This window comes from Haliotis cracherodii, unplaced genomic scaffold (genome assembly GCF_022045235.1).
Source record: "Haliotis cracherodii isolate W230 unplaced genomic scaffold, xgHalCrac1.p SCAF_28, whole genome shotgun sequence".
In the NCBI taxonomy this organism is placed as follows: domain Eukaryota; kingdom Metazoa; phylum Mollusca; class Gastropoda; order Lepetellida; family Haliotidae; genus Haliotis; species Haliotis cracherodii.
The window spans coordinates 4,358,402-4,377,383 of record NW_027266284.1 but is presented as its reverse complement, the minus strand read 5'-3'; the positions used below and the strand labels follow the sequence as shown (position 1 = coordinate 4,377,383).

The following is an 18,982-nucleotide window of genomic DNA, read 5'->3' as shown; positions in this document are numbered from 1 at the left end:
TATTGTGCACTCACCAGTCATTCACTATGCTATTTAGAACTGCCCTACACTACCCTTACACTGCACTACTATGTACTATCATACTCAATCATTATTTGTACTTTCCTTCACATCCATACTTTGTTACTTTCTTCTTCTCTCCATTCTCTGCTACCCTGTTCTTCCCTTCAAACATTTCTCAGTACCAATGGCTGATGCACCACTCTGTACTATCCCATTTTCCTACTATCTTCCATCCTAGTGCTGTCTCTCTACTCTGTTACTCTTTGGTATTTTGTACTATCTACTATCTAAGTGTTGTCTCTCCTATCCTACTCTCTCCTGTCTTGTACTGTCTGCTGTCTTTATTTTTTTCTCTCTATCTTCCTCTTTCCTGTCTTGTACTATCTACTATCTTATTGTCGTCTCTTCTATCCCACTCACTCCCGTCTTGTACTGTCTGTTATTTAATTTTCTTCTCTCATCTATCACCATCTTTCCTTCCTTGTACTACCTACGATCTTAATGTCCTCTCTACTATCACATTTTCTCCACCTTTGTACTATCTACCATCTAATGTTCCCTCTACTATCCTGCTCTTTCCCGTTTTATACTATCTATTTTCTTAATGTTCCCTCTTTTATACTGTTTTCCTGTCTTGTACTACCTATTATCTGAAAGTTCCCTCTACTATCCTACTCTTTCCTGTCTTGTACTATCTATTATTTCAATCTTCCCCCTACTATCCTACTCTTTCCTGTCTTGTACTATCTATTATCTAAATGTTCCCTCTACAACCTACTCTTTCCTGTCTTGTACTATCTATTATTTTAATGTTCCCTCTACAACCTACTCTTTTCTGTCTTGTACTATCTATTATCTAAATGTTCCCTCTACAACCTACTCTTTTCTGTCTTGTACTATCTATTATTTTAATGTTCCCTCTACAACCTACTCTTTTCTGTCTTGTACTATCTATATTTTCTTAATGCTGTTTCTACTATCCTACTCTTTTTTGGTTTTTTTTCACTATGAACCATCTAAATGTTGTCTGTACTATCAAGTGTTAAAAAATAGACTGTGGAAACATGTCACTGTACAGTTTTGTAAGTGTATGTGAAGAGTGGAAAGGGACGGCTGTGAGGGGAGGTTGGAGGCCGCTTATTTAGTATGTAACTGAAAAAACATGTTTTTGTTTCTAACTTATGTCTTCAATGGTTTTATAATAAAATATCACTTTGCAGTCTAAGTAGTAGTTATGTTTTATTTTAATAACTGAAATTGAATTGTTTTGTTGTAAGCATGCTCGTAAGCTTAGAGCAAAATGTGTCATTGAATTGTCACTCCTTGCATGAAACAAAAGACGAAAAATAATTTTCAACATTGAAATATGGGCATCACCCTCATTTATCCAACACATATATAACTTTGAGATTTTTGTGCATCACTCGAGACTAAATATATTCTCGGGAGTATCACATTTTAAGTTCACTTTGATTATTTGTCAGATACTTAGCAGCAGATATTAAGAGAACATGTTGCAGTTGCTTTAATTACTGTGTCTGACTTTAAGCTAAACGTTACATCATACTGGCAATATTGTCGCAATATAGTGACAAGAGACAACATACGATGTGTCCATTGAGGTATTTTCTCACAAAAAATCAGAAATATTTTTGTTTGACTGTCAAGGTGAGAATGGATACCTCTGATGTGAGTAAAACAAATGTGGAACATACTTGGTAAGATGTGAGTGAGTACCTCTATCGTTTTCCAAACCAATAGACAGATACATCTGTATTGTACTTCTATAGCCTCAGGTGTTTCTCTGAATGCAGCAACACACACATGGTACATGTTATGGTTAACAGGTCAGTGGGTGAGTGATTGAAGTAATGGGTAATTTTACAGCTGTAATGTGGCGGCATGTAAGGTAATCCAGTCTGGACCAGACAAACCACGATGACACACAACAAACCAGGTCACAGCTGGTCCTCCATCAAGTAATATTCGCAGCCAGCAGCTGATTTGACCTACACATTCTTAAGACAAGAATGGGTGACAGGTAAAAGTTTTCTAATATGGAAACCAAAAAGTGTTACTCTGATGAGCACTGATCATAAGTTGATGTAATATGCATGCCACAGCTGGTCCTCCATAGATCACTTTTCACAACTAGCAGCAATTGTCACTAACACATTCTAAAGAGAAGCGTGGGTAAACGGTAAATGTTTCATGATCTGGACACAAAAGGTGGGTCACTCTGATGAGCAATGATGACACATGCATTGATTTATCAAGAATATATTGTTTCACATCATATACTTCTTCCTGAGCAATACACGGTTGAGACACAGATTTGTCTCGTATAGATGTACTTGTGGCATTTTCACAGTTTAATGTCAGCTCGTACATTTGGCAGAGCCGTTCTCTCAACTATTAAGAGAACTTCCTTTTCTGACATGAAATCCGAAACAGTTTATTTATGACCAATGTATGACATAACATGACAGAAATAATGTCATTCACAAGCTCAATTACCTTTTTATTCCTTTAATTAAAAGCAACATAGAAACTGAGGACTGTGTATGGTTTTATACTGCTGTAAATTATTAAACGTCCTTGTCATAAAATAAGCAAATTCAGTTGCTCGAAAGGGCAAAATAGCCATGAACATATTTTTGCCTGAAAATCAGTGATGACACCAGGTGCTCACGAAAATGGTAAACATTTCCTGTCCTACAGGTAGTGCCTGCATGATTTGCATAAGAAAGTATATCTTTGTTTCCTGGCACAACACAGCAGTACTCCTGCCATCCACGGGAGCATGTAAACAAACCAGATAAAATCAAATGATGGACCAGAAATCCAGGCACATGATGGCGTATTTACTTTCTTTGTTGAAACCAAAAGTGAATTAGAAATACCCTAGCCATATCATATGTAGCTGGAGACACGTGTGGAAGTGTTCAACGTTAGTTGTACAAGTCCCAAGAGATGGTTCGTGGCCGATTACAGTGTGCCAGACCTATTGTTCATATCAGGTTTCTCTTGTTAATCTGACATTAATTTTCACAAATGGTCTGAATACATTAACAAGGCTTAACAAAAGACTTATTGCACTATTCCATTGAGGACAATGCTACACGACCTCTGAATTTCAATTTTAGTATATTTTCTCCCTTACCATCGTCCTCCCACTTTACTTCCCATCCTCTCTCATAGACCATGACCCTAATTTCCCACCAGTCCATACCTCCGACCTTTCACAATAGTTCCCTTCAGCTCGGCTACTCCCATGTCATCAAATTCACGACCAGTTTCTACTTGCAGTTTCGAACCCTTATAGATCAACTCACCTCTCCTACTCTAATCTCCCCATCTCCACACCAGCCCTGACCTCCGTTCTCTAATTATACTTTCCTTCCCCTGTCCTACTCCTTTATATCTTCCATTTCTCCATGTGTCCCACCTTCATGCCGCCTCTGTATTATCCCCTCCTTCCCCTGTCCCGTTCGCTCATGTCCCCAGTTTTCCCAACCACTTTTCTTCTTTTCCCCTCTCCTTCTCCCTTGTCTCCTATTTATCAACCAGCTCCTACTTTCTACACTTGTTCCTACCTCCATCCATCCACTGTTTTTCCCTCCTCTCTGTGTCCTGTCTCCATTTCGTTTCCCTGTCTGTACCTACTTCAGGCCTTCCACCTCACTTCCCTTCTCCACAAATACTCCCATGTACCCCCTTTCCTCTACCTGCTCCTACATCCGTCACACAAATTACTTCCCCTCTCCTCCTCCATTGTCCTCCATTTCCCCACCTGCCCCTACCTCCGTCCTAACAATGTACTTCCCTTCCCCTCTCCTGCTCCTATATCCTCCGATTCCCCACCTGCCCCTACCTCCGTACTAACAATGTACTTCCCTTCCCCTCTCCTTTCAAATGTCCTCCTTTTCTCCACCTGCTCTACCCCCGTCCTACTAGTGTTCTTACCTTCCCCTCTCCACCTCAAATGTTCTCCTTTTCTCCACCTGCTCTACCCCCGTCCTACCAGTGTTCTTGTCTTCCCCTCTCCGCCACCAATGTCCTCCAATTCCCCACCTGCCCCTACCTCAGTCCTAACAACGTACTTCACATCTCCTCCTCCAGTGCCCCCCATTTTCCCACCTGACGTACCTCCGGCCCACGAGAGTACGTCATTTCCCCTCTCCTGCTCCCATGTCTTCGATTTCCTCACCTGCCCCTACTTCCAGCCTCCTACCCCCTACCCCTCCTCCAATGTCCTCCATTTCCCCACCTGCCCTACTTCCACGCAACCACTATAGTTCCCATTTCCTCACCTACTCTATGTCAGCCATTTCCCCACCTGTCCCTACCCCCGGCTTCCCAATATACTTCTTTTCATATCATCTGTTATCATGTTAAGAGCAGTACAGAACAATTAAACAATTTTCAAGAATATCACGCTGTCCTCATTGATGGAACAAATATATACACAACCAGTTCCCAGCCACACATTTCTTACTTTATGGCAAGAATTTCACTATCCCTTTGAATATTCCTGTTGAGCAACTGTGCCTTGGCGCTATTTTTATTCATGCACCAACCATTATTGCCAGCGGAAGGAGTTAATGAATATTATTTTACAGTGACTTTATTGGCTTCCCTTCTATAGGATTATTTTGCATTAGATTAGGATTTCCGGGGATATATATAGATGACTCGTGTTTGATTCCTGTAGTAGCCATTATGGCACTGCCAATCTTGAACACACCCTTAATCTGATAGAAAATAATACATTGACGTAATTTGTTTATTAAATTCTAGATACAATGGCACTGCCTAAACCTTAACAGATGTAGTGTCGGTGTATTTTATTTAACATTGCAAAGGGGGCACACGTGGCCCACAACTAACAACGAATTCGAACTGACTCACTCACTATCATTGCAAACATGAAGTAGATTCATAAAAGCGATCATAAAATCCTCATTCACGCAAGATAACTCCTTTTACATATCAAACTCTACTAGAGTAGCTTCCCTTGGAATGACCTTCGTATTTCACAAGGTTTGTTCTCCATGTTCAACTCATACTGATGACAACAAAGTGTTGATGTAGATCTATATATATTTACAATGTAAGGCAGACGGAAGTGCTGAGTTATGCATAAAGTCGACGCATGCGTGGTTTTGCCTAGAGTAGCGGCGTCATGACAACAGTTAGGCCTTCCTGTGTGTCAGCCATTTTGAGAGATATCACTGGAAGTGTTCTCAGTTTTATCGTGCAAAATACGACTCTAAAAGTGTGTACGACTTGAAGAGGTGGAGAAAACTATGAATCCTTCTACGGCAGGTATATAAAGTTTGTATTTTGACCAGTGACAAAGGGACATGTAATTGTTTTAATGTGTTTACAATGCAAGCAATGAAACGCTAATGTTTCCATATATCAGTTCAAATTGCCATTGTCTGTATGTAGTTCTTACATTATAGAGTTGCACAAAAAACAAATTCAGTCTTCGGAATTCTCAGTGTCTTATATTGTAGTGTTTCACAATAACTTAAGATGGTGATTGGCAGCCTGAACATTTTAGGGAATTTAAGTTGTAGCATAAAAAGTGAACATGATACACAACATTTTCGACTTAGTAGAATTCCTGCTCACATGCTAAACTTTTTTTGAAAAAACGTAAATCTAATAAACGGTTTCCAGTTAGATGTTGGACTTCACTATTATCAAAATGACGAATTATTTTGTAGGCAGTTTAGTAAACAATTCATGTTACAGTGCCTGTGACCTGCTTGCCCTCTGGGTTGCTGACAGTGGTGATGGGAGATGGGACCAGATGTCTGGTAGACAACAAGACTATCTGGATACCAGCTGGTAATCCTGTTAACCTCTCCCTGGGTGCTGGTTACCTACAGCCAAAACTCCTGCAGCCTGGAATTCAGCCATCTGTGACTGGTATCCCCCTTACTCCTGCAGTCCAGCCATCACCTTGCAGTAGACGTAGGGAGATGATACCTGTCAGCCAGCCGCCTGTCAGCCTGCCCAGTTCAGTGCTAGACCTGGAGCTGATGAGACCAGAGGTATGCAGGGGTATTCTTTTTTTTTTGGATGAGTTTAAAACTCAAAACCATGATTCAAAAGATAAATATACTTATACTTACATGATCATGAAACATAAAAAATGATACAATGACTGTATCGCCCATTAGGCCTTCTCCTGTGTTCTGCCCCAACTTGACCCACCCAGTCCAGTTCCTCATCCCCAGTCTATAGCCCATGTTGAAACTCCTGCCATGCCTACAACAAGTTACCCCAAACCCAATGTCCATCAAAAGCTAAAACCTGAGCTCAAGCCCTGCAAACGCAAGCCACGCACGTTCAGGCCAAAACCTCAGCCAAAGCCTCGCTTTCCGAAGGAGAAAATGAGCAAGTATCAGCCAGAGAGCAAGCCCTACTTTGTTCCTCAGCCTCTTGGAGCTCAGCACATCAAAACCCAGAGCAGACCCCTTGGGAATTATATCACAAAGTCTGGGGGTAGAAATAGTATCATTAAGGCCTCACCTAACATTAGTTTTGCTGAACAGTTGTTGTCTGCTGACGGTGCTTACTTAAAGCCAAAGTCTGTCTTGCCCAGTACAGGTTGCAAGACATTCCCTGTCCCTGTTAAGAATGTAAAGGATAAGGTTGTTCCGGCATCAGAGAATCCTAAGTCAGGTAGTGTCACTGTTGCAACAGTAAGTGTAAATTCTGCCAAGTCAGTGGACAGATGTGAGCCCAACTCTGATGATGAATATGATGTGGAATATCTGTATCTTACCAAACTCATTTTAAGGAAAAAGAAGAAACCCACTGCTGAGCCCATCAAGGAGTCACTGCCCTCACGCAAGAGGAAGTGCCCAGATGACAACAGCGAGGTGCCCCAAGCTGTGAAGCAGGCAAGACTGGAGGAGCCCCAGGACACTCTGGAGGACCTGGAAGCTCTCTTGGCTGAGTACAGCTCCAGTCTCTCGTCTGGCACCAGGGACTTCTTCTAAACACTGTAAGGTGCAGGCGACAGGTAGGTATAGATTAGTGTATAGTTAGGTTGATGTTTATACATTATCTTCAACATGTCTTTCACTTATAGTCCTTGTTTTTGCTGTACTTTGTACTGTGCTATACTTCTGTACTATGTACTATCCTACACTACTCTGCTATGTACAATCTGACACTACTCTACCATGCACTGTCATACACTACTATGTTTTGCCATACACTACCCTACAATGTACTACCATCTACTGTGCTACACTTCTGTAATATGTACTATCCTACACAACTCTGCTATGTACAATCTGACACTACTCTACCATGCACTGTCATACACTACTCTGCTATGTTTTGTCATACACTACCCTACTCTGTACTATCCTACACTACTCTACTATGTACTGTACTGCCTCACCCTACCATGGACTGGCCTAATCTACACTATCATGTAATGTGATACACTACTTGAGTCTACTATGTACTTTCATACACCAGCTTTAGAAACTGGCACTAGTCCTGTAGTCCTTGCCAAACTGCCCAATAGTTAAGGTATCTTAAGGACTTGTAGAAATTTGCCATTTTTAAGGATTTTGCTATATGCTATCATTATAAGGACTAGTGGACTAAATATGTTAGTTTCTACACCTGATACACTACTCTGGGCAGGCCTAGTGGTTAAAGCAATTGCTCCGCTGTGATTTTGCTGGAATATTGCTAAAAGCGGCATAAAAACCATACTCACTCACTCACTCACTCCTCTGCACTGTCAAACACTACTTTACTTTGTACTGACCAAATCCACCCTTCCATGTACTGACCTACTCTGACCTCCTATCTATCCTATTCCTATTCTATACTACATTATTCTGCTGTCATACACTACTACCCTATTCTATACTTACTTAATCTATCCAACTATCTCTTCAGTCCACATACTGTCCTACACTGCACTGTATTGGCCTACACTTCCCTACTCTCTACTGTCCGACACTATCCTCTCATGTACTGTCCAACACTACCCCCATGTGTACTGCCAAACACTACTGTATTGTGCACTCACCAGTCATTCACTATGCTATTTAGAACTGCCCTACACTACCCTTACACTGCACTACTATGTACTATCATACTCAATCATTATTTGTACTTTCCTTCACATCCATACTTTGTTACTTTCTTCTTCTCTCCATTCTCTGCTACCCTGTTCTTCCCTTCAAACATTTCTCAGTACCAATGGCTGATGCACCACTCTGTACTATCCCATTTTCCTACTATCTTCCATCCTAGTGCTGTCTCTCTACTCTGTTACTCTTTGGTATTTTGTACTATCTACTATCTAAGTGTTGTCTCTCCTATCCTACTCTCTCCTGTCTTGTACTGTCTGCTGTCTTTATTTTTTTCTCTCTATCTTCCTCTTTCCTGTCTTGTACTATCTACTATCTTATTGTCGTCTCTTCTATCCCACTCACTCCCGTCTTGTACTGTCTGTTATTTAATTTTCTTCTCTCATCTATCACCATCTTTCCTTCCTTGTACTACCTACGATCTTAATGTCCTCTCTACTATCACATTTTCTCCACCTTTGTACTATCTACCATCTAATGTTCCCTCTACTATCCTGCTCTTTCCCGTTTTATACTATCTATTTTCTTAATGTTCCCTCTTTTATACTGTTTTCCTGTCTTGTACTACCTATTATCTGAAAGTTCCCTCTACTATCCTACTCTTTCCTGTCTTGTACTATCTATTATTTCAATCTTCCCCCTACTATCCTACTCTTTCCTGTCTTGTACTATCTATTATCTAAATGTTCCCTCTACAACCTACTCTTTCCTGTCTTGTACTATCTATTATTTTAATGTTCCCTCTACAACCTACTCTTTTCTGTCTTGTACTATCTATTATCTAAATGTTCCCTCTACAACCTACTCTTTTCTGTCTTGTACTATCTATTATTTTAATGTTCCCTCTACAACCTACTCTTTTCTGTCTTGTACTATCTATATTTTCTTAATGCTGTTTCTACTATCCTACTCTTTTTTGGTTTTTTTTCACTATGAACCATCTAAATGTTGTCTGTACTATCAAGTGTTAAAAAATAGACTGTGGAAACATGTCACTGTACAGTTTTGTAAGTGTATGTGAAGAGTGGAAAGGGACGGCTGTGAGGGGAGGTTGGAGGCCGCTTATTTAGTATGTAACTGAAAAAACATGTTTTTGTTTCTAACTTATGTCTTCAATGGTTTTATAATAAAATATCACTTTGCAGTCTAAGTAGTAGTTATGTTTTATTTTAATAACTGAAATTGAATTGTTTTGTTGTAAGCATGCTCGTAAGCTTAGAGCAAAATGTGTCATTGAATTGTCACTCCTTGCATGAAACAAAAGACGAAAAATAATTTTCAACATTGAAATATGGGCATCACCCTCATTTATCCAACACATATATAACTTTGAGATTTTTGTGCATCACTCGAGACTAAATATATTCTCGGGAGTATCACATTTTAAGTTCACTTTGATTATTTGTCAGATACTTAGCAGCAGATATTAAGAGAACATGTTGCAGTTGCTTTAATTACTGTGTCTGACTTTAAGCTAAACGTTACATCATACTGGCAATATTGTCGCAATATAGTGACAAGAGACAACATACGATGTGTCCATTGAGGTATTTTCTCACAAAAAATCAGAAATATTTTTGTTTGACTGTCAAGGTGAGAATGGATACCTCTGATGTGAGTAAAACAAATGTGGAACATACTTGGTAAGATGTGAGTGAGTACCTCTATCGTTTTCCAAACCAATAGACAGATACATCTGTATTGTACTTCTATAGCCTCAGGTGTTTCTCTGAATGCAGCAACACACACATGGAACATGTTATGGTTAACAGGTCAGTGGGTGAGTGATTGAAGTAATGGGTAATTTTACAGCTGTAATGTGGCGGCATGTAAGGTAATCCAGTCTGGACCAGACAAACCACGATGACACACAACAAACCAGGTCACAGCTGGTCCTCCATCAAGTAATATTCGCAGCCAGCAGCTGATTTGACCTACACATTCTTAAGACAAGAATGGGTGACAGGTAAAAGTTTTCTAATATGGAAACCAAAAAGTGTTACTCTGATGAGCACTGATCATAAGTTGATGTAATATGCATGCCACAGCTGGTCCTCCATAGATCACTTTTCACAACTAGCAGCAATTGTCACTAACACATTCTAAAGAGAAGCGTGGGTAAATGGTAAATGTTTCATGATCTGGACACAAAAGGTGGGTCACTCTGATGAGCAATGATGACACATGCATTGATTTATCAAGAATATATTGTTTCACATCATATACTTCTTCCTGAGCAATACACGGTTGAGACACAGATTTGTCTCGTATAGATGTACTTGTGGCATTTTCACAGTTTAATGTCAGCTCGTACATTTGGCAGAGCCGTTCTCTCAACTATTAAGAGAACTTCCTTTTCTGACATGAAATCCGAAACAGTTTATTTATGACCAATGTATGACATAACATGACGGAAATAATGTCATTCACAAGCTCAATTACCTTTTTATTCCTTTAATTAAAAGCAACATAGAAACTGAGGACTGTGTATGGTTTTATACTGCTGTAAATTATTAAACGTCCTTGTCATAAAATAAGCAAATTCAGTTGCTCGAAAGGGCAAAATAGCCATGAACATATTTTTGCCTGAAAATCAGTGATGACACCAGGTGCTCACGAAAATGGTAAACATTTCCTGTCCTACAGGTAGTGCCTGCATGATTTGCATAAGAAAGTATATCTTTGTTTCCTGGCACAACACAGCAGTACTCCTGCCATCCACGGGAGCATGTAAACAAACCAGATAAAATCAAATGATGGACCAGAAATCCAGGCACATGATGGCGCATTTACTTTCTTTGTTGAAACCAAAAGTGAATTAGAAATACCCTAGCCATATCATATGTAGCTGGAGACACGTGTGGAAGTGTTCAACGTTAGTTGTACAAGTCCCAAGAGATGGTTCGTGGCCGATTACAGTGTGCCAGACCTATTGTTCATATCAGGTTTCTCTTGTTAATCTGACATTAATTTTCACAAATGGTCTGAATACATTAACAAGGCTTAACAAAAGACTTATTGCACTATTCCATTGAGGACAATGCTACACGACCTCTGAATTTCAATTTTAGTATATTTTCTCCCTTACCATCGTCCTCCCACTTTACTTCCCATCCTCTCTCATAGACCATGACCCTAATTTCCCACCAGTCCATACCTCCGACCTTTCACAATAGTTCCCTTCAGCTCGGCTACTCCCATGTCATCAAATTCACGACCAGTTTCTACTTGCAGTTTCGAACCCTTATAGATCAACTCACCTCTCCTACTCTAATCTCCCCATCTCCACACCAGCCCTGACCTCCGTTCTCTAATTATACTTTCCTTCCCCTGTCCTACTCCTTTATATCTTCCATTTCTCCATGTGTCCCACCTTCATGCCGCCTCTGTATTATCCCCTCCTTCCCCTGTCTCGTTCGCTCATGTCCCCAGTTTTCCCAACCACTTTTCTTCTTTTCCCCTCTCCTTCTCCCTTGTCTCCTATTTATCAACCAGCTCCTACTTTCTACACTTGTTCCTACCTCCATCCATCCACTGTTTTTCCCTCCTCTCTGTGTCCTGTCTCCATTTCGTTTCCCTGTCTGTACCTACTTCAGGCCTTCCACCTCACTTCCCTTCTCCACAAATACTCCCATGTACCCCCTTTCCTCTACCTGCTCCTACATCCGTCACACAAATTACTTCCCCTCTCCTCCTCCATTGTCCTCCATTTCCCCACCTGCCCCTACCTCCGTCCTAACAATGTACTTCCCTTCCCCTCTCCTGCTCCTATATCCTCCGATTCCCCACCTGCCCCTACCTCCGTACTAACAATGTACTTCCCTTCCCCTCTCCTTTCAAATGTCCTCCTTTTCTCCACCTGCTCTACCCCCGTCCTACTAGTGTTCTTACCTTCCCCTCTCCACCTCAAATGTTCTCCTTTTCTCCACCTGCTCTACCCCCGTCCTACCAGTGTTCTTGTCTTCCCCTCTCCGCCACCAATGTCCTCCAATTCCCCACCTGCCCCTACCTCAGTCCTAACAACGTACTTCACATCTCCTCCTCCAGTGCCCCCCATTTTCCCACCTGACGTACCTCCGGCCCACGAGAGTACGTCATTTCCCCTCTCCTGCTCCCATGTCTTCGATTTCCTCACCTGCCCCTACTTCCAGCCTCCTACCCCCTACCCCTCCTCCAATGTCCTCCATTTCCCCACCTGCCCTACTTCCACGCAACCACTATAGTTCCCATTTCCTCACCTACTCTATGTCAGCCATTTCCCCACCTGTCCCTACCCCCGGCTTCCCAATATACTTCTTTTCATATCATCTGTTATCATGTTAAGAGCAGTACAGAACAATTAAACAATTTTCAAGAATATCACGCTGTCCTCATTGATGGAACAAATATATACACAACCAGTTCCCAGCCACACATTTCTTACTTTATGGCAAGAATTTCACTATCCCTTTGAATATTCCTGTTGAGCAACTGTGCCTTGGCGCTATTTTTATTCATGCACCAACCATTATTGCCAGCGGAAGGAGTTAATGAATATTATTTTACAGTGACTTTATTGGCTTCCCTTCTATAGGATTATTTTGCATTAGATTAGGATTTCCGGGGATATATATAGATGACTCGTGTTTGATTCCTGTAGTAGCCATTATGGCACTGCCAATCTTGAACATACCCTTAATCTGATAGAAAATAATACATTGACGTAATTTGTTTATTAAATTCTAGATACAATGGCACTGCCTAAACCTTAACAGATGTAGTGTCGGTGTATTTTATTTAACATTGCAAAGGGGGCACACGTGGCCCACAACTAACAACGAATTCGAACTGACTCACTCACTATCATTGCAAACATGAAGTAGATTCATAAAAGCGATCATAAAATCCTCATTCACGCAAGATAACTCCTTTTACATATCAAACTCTACTAGAGTAGCTTCCCTTGGAATGACCTTCGTATTTCACAAGGTTTGTTCTCCATGTTCAACTCATACTGATGACAACAAAGTGTTGATGTAGATCTATATATATTTACAATGTAAGGCAGACGGAAGTGCTGAGTTATGCATAAAGTCGACGCATGCGTGGTTTTGCCTAGAGTAGCGGCGTCATGACAACAGTTAGGCCTTCCTGTGTGTCAGCCATTTTGAGAGATATCACTGGAAGTGTTCTCAGTTTTATCGTGCAAAATACGACTCTAAAAGTGTGTACGACTTGAAGAGGTGGAGAAAACTATGAATCCTACTACGGCAGGTATATAAAGTTTGTATTTTGACCAGTGACAAAGGGACATGTAATTGTTTTAATGTGTTTACAATGCAAGCAATGAAACGCTAATGTTTCCATATATCAGTTCAAATTGCCATTGTCTGTATGTAGTTCTTACATTATAGAGTTGCACAAAAAACAAATTCAGTCTTCGGAATTCTCAGTGTCTTATATTGTAGTGTTTCACAATAACTTAAGATGGTGATTGGCAACCTGAACATTTTAGGGAATTTAAGTTGTAGCATAAAAAGTGAACATGATACACAACATTTTCGACTTAGTAGAATTCCTGCTCACATGCTAAACTTTTTTTGAAAAAACGTAAATCTAATAAACGGTTTCCAGTTAGATGTTGGACTTCACTATTATCAAAATGACGAATTATTTTGTAGGCAGTTTAGTAAACAATTCATGTTACAGTGCCTGTGACCTGCTTGCCCTCTGGGTTGCTGACAGTGGTGATGGGAGATGGGACCAGATGTCTGGTAGACAACAAGACTATCTGGATACCAGCTGGTAATCCTGTTAACCTCTCCCTGGGTGCTGGTTACCTACAGCCAAAACTCCTGCAGCCTGGAATTCAGCCATCTGTGACTGGTATCCCCCTTACTCCTGCAGTCCAGCCATCACCTTGCAGTAGACGTAGGGAGATGATACCTGTCAGCCAGCCGCCTGTCAGCCTGCCCAGTTCAGTGCTAGACCTGGAGCTGATGAGACCAGAGGTATGCAGGGGTATTCTTTTTTTTTTGGATGAGTTTAAAACTCAAAACCATGATTCAAAAGATAAATATACTTATACTTACATGATCATGAAACATAAAAAATGATACAATGACTGTATCGCCCATTAGGCCTTCTCCTGTGTTCTGCCCCAACTTGACCCACCCAGTCCAGTTCCTCATCCCCAGTCTATAGCCCATGTTGAAACTCCTGCCATGCCTACAACAAGTTACCCCAAACCCAATGTCCATCAAAAGCTAAAACCTGAGCTCAAGCCCTGCAAACGCAAGCCACGCACGTTCAGGCCAAAACCTCAGCCAAAGCCTCGCTTTCCGAAGGAGAAAATGAGCAAGTATCAGCCAGAGAGCAAGCCCTACTTTGTTCCTCAGCCTCTTGGAGCTCAGCACATCAAAACCCAGAGCAGATCCTTTGGGAACCATATCACAAAGTCTGGGGGTAGAAATAGTATCATTAAGGCCTCACCTAACATTAGTTTTACTGAACAGTTGTTGTCTGCTGACGGTGCTTACTTAAAGCCAAAGTCTGTCTTGCCCAGTACAGGTTGCAAGACATTCCCTGTCCCTGTTAAGAATGTAAAGGATAAGGTTGTTCCGGCATCAGAGAATCCTAAGTCAGGTAGTGTCACTGTTGCAACAGTAAGTGTAAATTCTGCCAAGTCAGTGGACAGATGTGAGCCCAACTCTGATGATGAATATGATGTGGAATATCTGTATCTTACCAAACTCATTTTAAGGAAAAAGAAGAAACCCACTGCTGAGCCCATCAAGGAGTCACTGCCCTCACGCAAGAGAAAGTGCCCAGATGACAACAGCGAGGTGCCCCAAGCTGTGAAGCAGGCACGACTGGAGGAGCCCCAGGACACTCTGGAGGACCTGGAAGCTCTCTTGGCTGAGTACAGCTCCAGTCTCTCGTCTGGCACCAGGGACTTCTTCTAAACACTGTAAGGTGCAGGCGACAGGTAGGTATAGATTAGTGTATAGTTAGGTTGATGTTTATACATTATCTTCAACATGTCTTTCACTTATAGTCCTTGTTTTTGCTGTACTTTGTACTGTGCTATACTTCTGTACTATGTACTATCCTACACTACTCTGCTATGTACAATCTGACACTACTCTACCATGCACTGTCATACACTACTATGTTTTGCCATACACTACCCTACAATGTACTACCATCTACTGTGCTACACTTCTGTAATATGTACTATCCTACACAACTCTGCTATGTACAATCTGACACTACTCTACCATGCACTGTCATACACTACTCTGCTATGTTTTGTCATACACTACCCTACTCTGTACTATCCTACACTACTCTACTATGTACTGTACTGCCTCACCCTACCATGGACTGGCCTAATCTACACTATCATGTAATGTGATACACTACTTGAGTCTACTATGTACTTTCATACACCAGCTTTAGAAACTGGCACTAGTCCTGTAGTCCTTGCCAAACTGCCCAATAGTTAAGGTATCTTAAGGACTTGTAGAAATTTGCCATTTTTAAGGATTTTGCTATATGCTATCATTATAAGGACTAGTGGACTAAATATGTTAGTTTCTACACCTGATACACTACTCTGGGCAGGCCTAGTGGTTAAAGCAATTGCTCCGCTGTGATTTTGCTGGAATATTGCTAAAAGCGGCATAAAAACCATACTCACTCACTCACTCACTCCTCTGCACTGTCAAACACTACTTTACTTTGTACTGACCAAATCCACCCTTCCATGTACTGACCTACTCTGACCTCCTATCTATCCTATTCCTATTCTATACTACATTATTCTGCTGTCATACACTACTACCCTATTCTATACTTACTTAATCTATCCAACTATCTCTTCAGTCCACATACTGTCCTACACTGCACTGTATTGGCCTACACTTCCCTACTCTCTACTGTCCGACACTATCCTCTCATGTACTGTCCAACACTACCCCCATGTGTACTGCCAAACACTACTGTATTGTGCACTCACCAGTCATTCACTATGCTATTTAGAACTGCCCTACACTACCCTTACACTGCACTACTATGTACTATCATACTCAATCATTATTTGTACTTTCCTTCACATCCATGCTTTGTTACTTTCTTCTTCTCTCCATTCTCTGCTACCCTGTTCTTCCCTTCAAACATTTCTCAGTACCAATGGCTGATGCACCACTCTGTACTATCCCATTTTCCTACTATCTTCCATCCTAGTGCTGTCTCTCTACTCTGTTACTCTTTGGTATTTTGTACTATCTACTATCTAAGTGTTGCCTCTCCTATCCTACTCTCTCCTGTCTTGTACTGTCTGCTGTCTTTATTTTTTTCTCTCTATCTTCCTCTTTCCTGTCTTGTACTATCTACTATCTTATTGTCGTCTCTTCTATCCCACTCACTCCCGTCTTGTACTGTCTGTTATTTAATTTTCTTCTCTCATCTATCACCATCTTTCCTTCCTTGTACTACCTACGATCTTAATGTCCTCTCTACTATCACATTTTCTCCACCTTTGTACTATCTACCATCTAATGTTCCCTCTACTATCCTGCTCTTTCCCGTTTTATACTATCTATTTTCTTAATTTCCCTCTTTTATACTGTTTTCCTGTCTTGTACTACCTATTATCTGAAAGTTCCCTCTACTATCCTACTCTTTCCTGTCTTGTACTATCTATTATTTCAATCTTCCCCCTACTATCCTACTCTTTCCTGTCTTGTACTATCTATTATCTAAATGTTCCCTCTACAACCTACTCTTTCCTGTCTTGTACTATCTATTATTTTAATGTTCCCTCTACAACCTACTCTTTTCTGTCTTGTACTATCTATTATTTTAATGTTCCCTCTACAACCTACTCTTTCCTGTCTTGTACTATCTATTATTTCAATCTTCCCTCTACAACCTACTCTTTTCTGTCTTGTACTATCTATTATCTAAATGTTCCCTCTACAACCTACTCTTTCCTGTCTTGTACTATCTATTATTTTAATGTTCCCTCTACAACCTACTCTTTTCTGTCTTGTACTATCTATTATTTTAATGTTCCCTCTACAACCTACTCTTTTCTGTCTTGTACTATCTATTATTTTAATGTTCCCTCTACAACCTACTCTTTTCTGTCTTGTACTATCTATATTTTCTTAATGCTGTTTCTACTATCCTACTCTTTTTTGTTTTTTTTTCACTATGAACCATCTAAATGTTGTCTGTACTATCAAGTGTTAAAAAATAGACTGTGGAAACATGTCACTGTACAGTTTTGTAAGTGTATGTGAAGAGTGGAAAGGGACGGCTGTGAGGGGAGGTTGGAGGCCGCTTATTTAGTATGTAACTGAAAAAACATGTTTTTGTTTCTAACTTATGTCTTCAATGGTTTTATAATAAAATATCACTTTGCAGTCTAAGTAGTAGTTATGTTTTATTTTAATAACTGAAATTGAATTGTTTTGTTGTAAGCATGCTCGTAAGCTTAGAGCAAAATGTGTCATTGAATTGTCACTCCTTGCATGAAACAAAAGACGAAAAATAATTTTCAACATTGAAATATGGGCATCACCCTCATTTATCCAACACATATATAACTTTGAGATTTTTGTGCATCACTCGAGACTAAATATATTCTCGGGAGTATCACATTTTAAGTTCACTTTGATTATTTGTCAGATACTTAGCAGCAGATATTAAGAGAACATGTTGCAGTTGCTTTAATTACTGTGTCTGACTTTAAGCTAAACGTTACATCATACTGGCAATATTGTCGCAATATAGTGACAAGAGACAACATACGATGTGTCCATTGAGGTATTTTCTCACAAAAAATCAGAAATATTTTTGTTTGACTGTCAAGGTGAGAATGGATACCTCTGATGTGAGTAAAACAAATGTGGAACATACTTGGTAAGATGTGAGTGAGTACCTCTATCGTTTTCCAAACCAATAGACAGATACATCTGTATTGTACTTCTATAGCCTCAGGTGTTTCTCTGAATGCAGCAACACACACATGGAACATGTTATGGTTAACAGGTCAATGGGTGAGTGATTGAAGTAATGGGTAATTTTACAGCTGTAATGTGGCGGCATGTAAGGTAATCCAGTCTGGACCAGACAAACCACGATGACACACAACAAACCAGGTCACAGCTGGTCCTCCATCAAGTAATATTCGCAGCCAGCAGCTGATTTGACCTACACATTCTTAAGACAAGAATGGGTGACAGGTAAAAGTTTTCTAATATGGAAACCAAAAAGTGTTACTCTGATGAGCACTGATCATAAGTTGATGTAATATGCATGCCACAGCTGGTCCTCCATAGATCACTTTTCACAACTAGCAGCAATTGTCACTAACACATTCTAAAGAGAAGCGTGGGTAAACGGTAAATGTTTCATGATCTGGACACAAAAGGTGGGTCACTCTGATGAGCAATGATGACACATGCATTGATTTATCAAGAATATATTGTTTCACATCATATACTTCTTCCTGAGCAATACACGGTTGAGACACAGATTTGTCTCGTATAGATGTACTTGTGGCATTTTCACAGTTTAATGTCAGCTCGTACATTTGGCAGAGCCGTTCTCTCAACTATTAAGAGAACTTCCTTTTCTGACATGAAATCCGAAACAGTTTATTTATGACCAATGTATGACATAACATGACGGAAATAATGTCATTCCCAAGCTCAATTACCTTTTTATTCCTTTAATTAAAAGCAACATAGAAACTGAGGACTGTGTATGGTTTTATACTGCTGTAAATTATTAAACGTCCTTGTCATAAAATAAGCAAATTCAGTTGCTCGAAAGGGCAAAATAGCCATGAA

General features: G+C 40.3%; 2 pseudogenes; both read left to right on the top strand.

Annotated features, from left to right (window-relative positions):
- The first annotated feature begins 5,158 nt into the window (after nucleotides 1-5,158).
- LOC139473407 (uncharacterized) lies at nucleotides 5,159-7,022 on the top strand (annotated as a pseudogene).
- A 6,199-nt stretch (nucleotides 7,023-13,221) lies between these two features.
- On the top strand, nucleotides 13,222-15,085 carry LOC139473410 (uncharacterized; annotated as a pseudogene).
- Nucleotides 15,086-18,982: the final 3,897 nt, after the last annotated feature.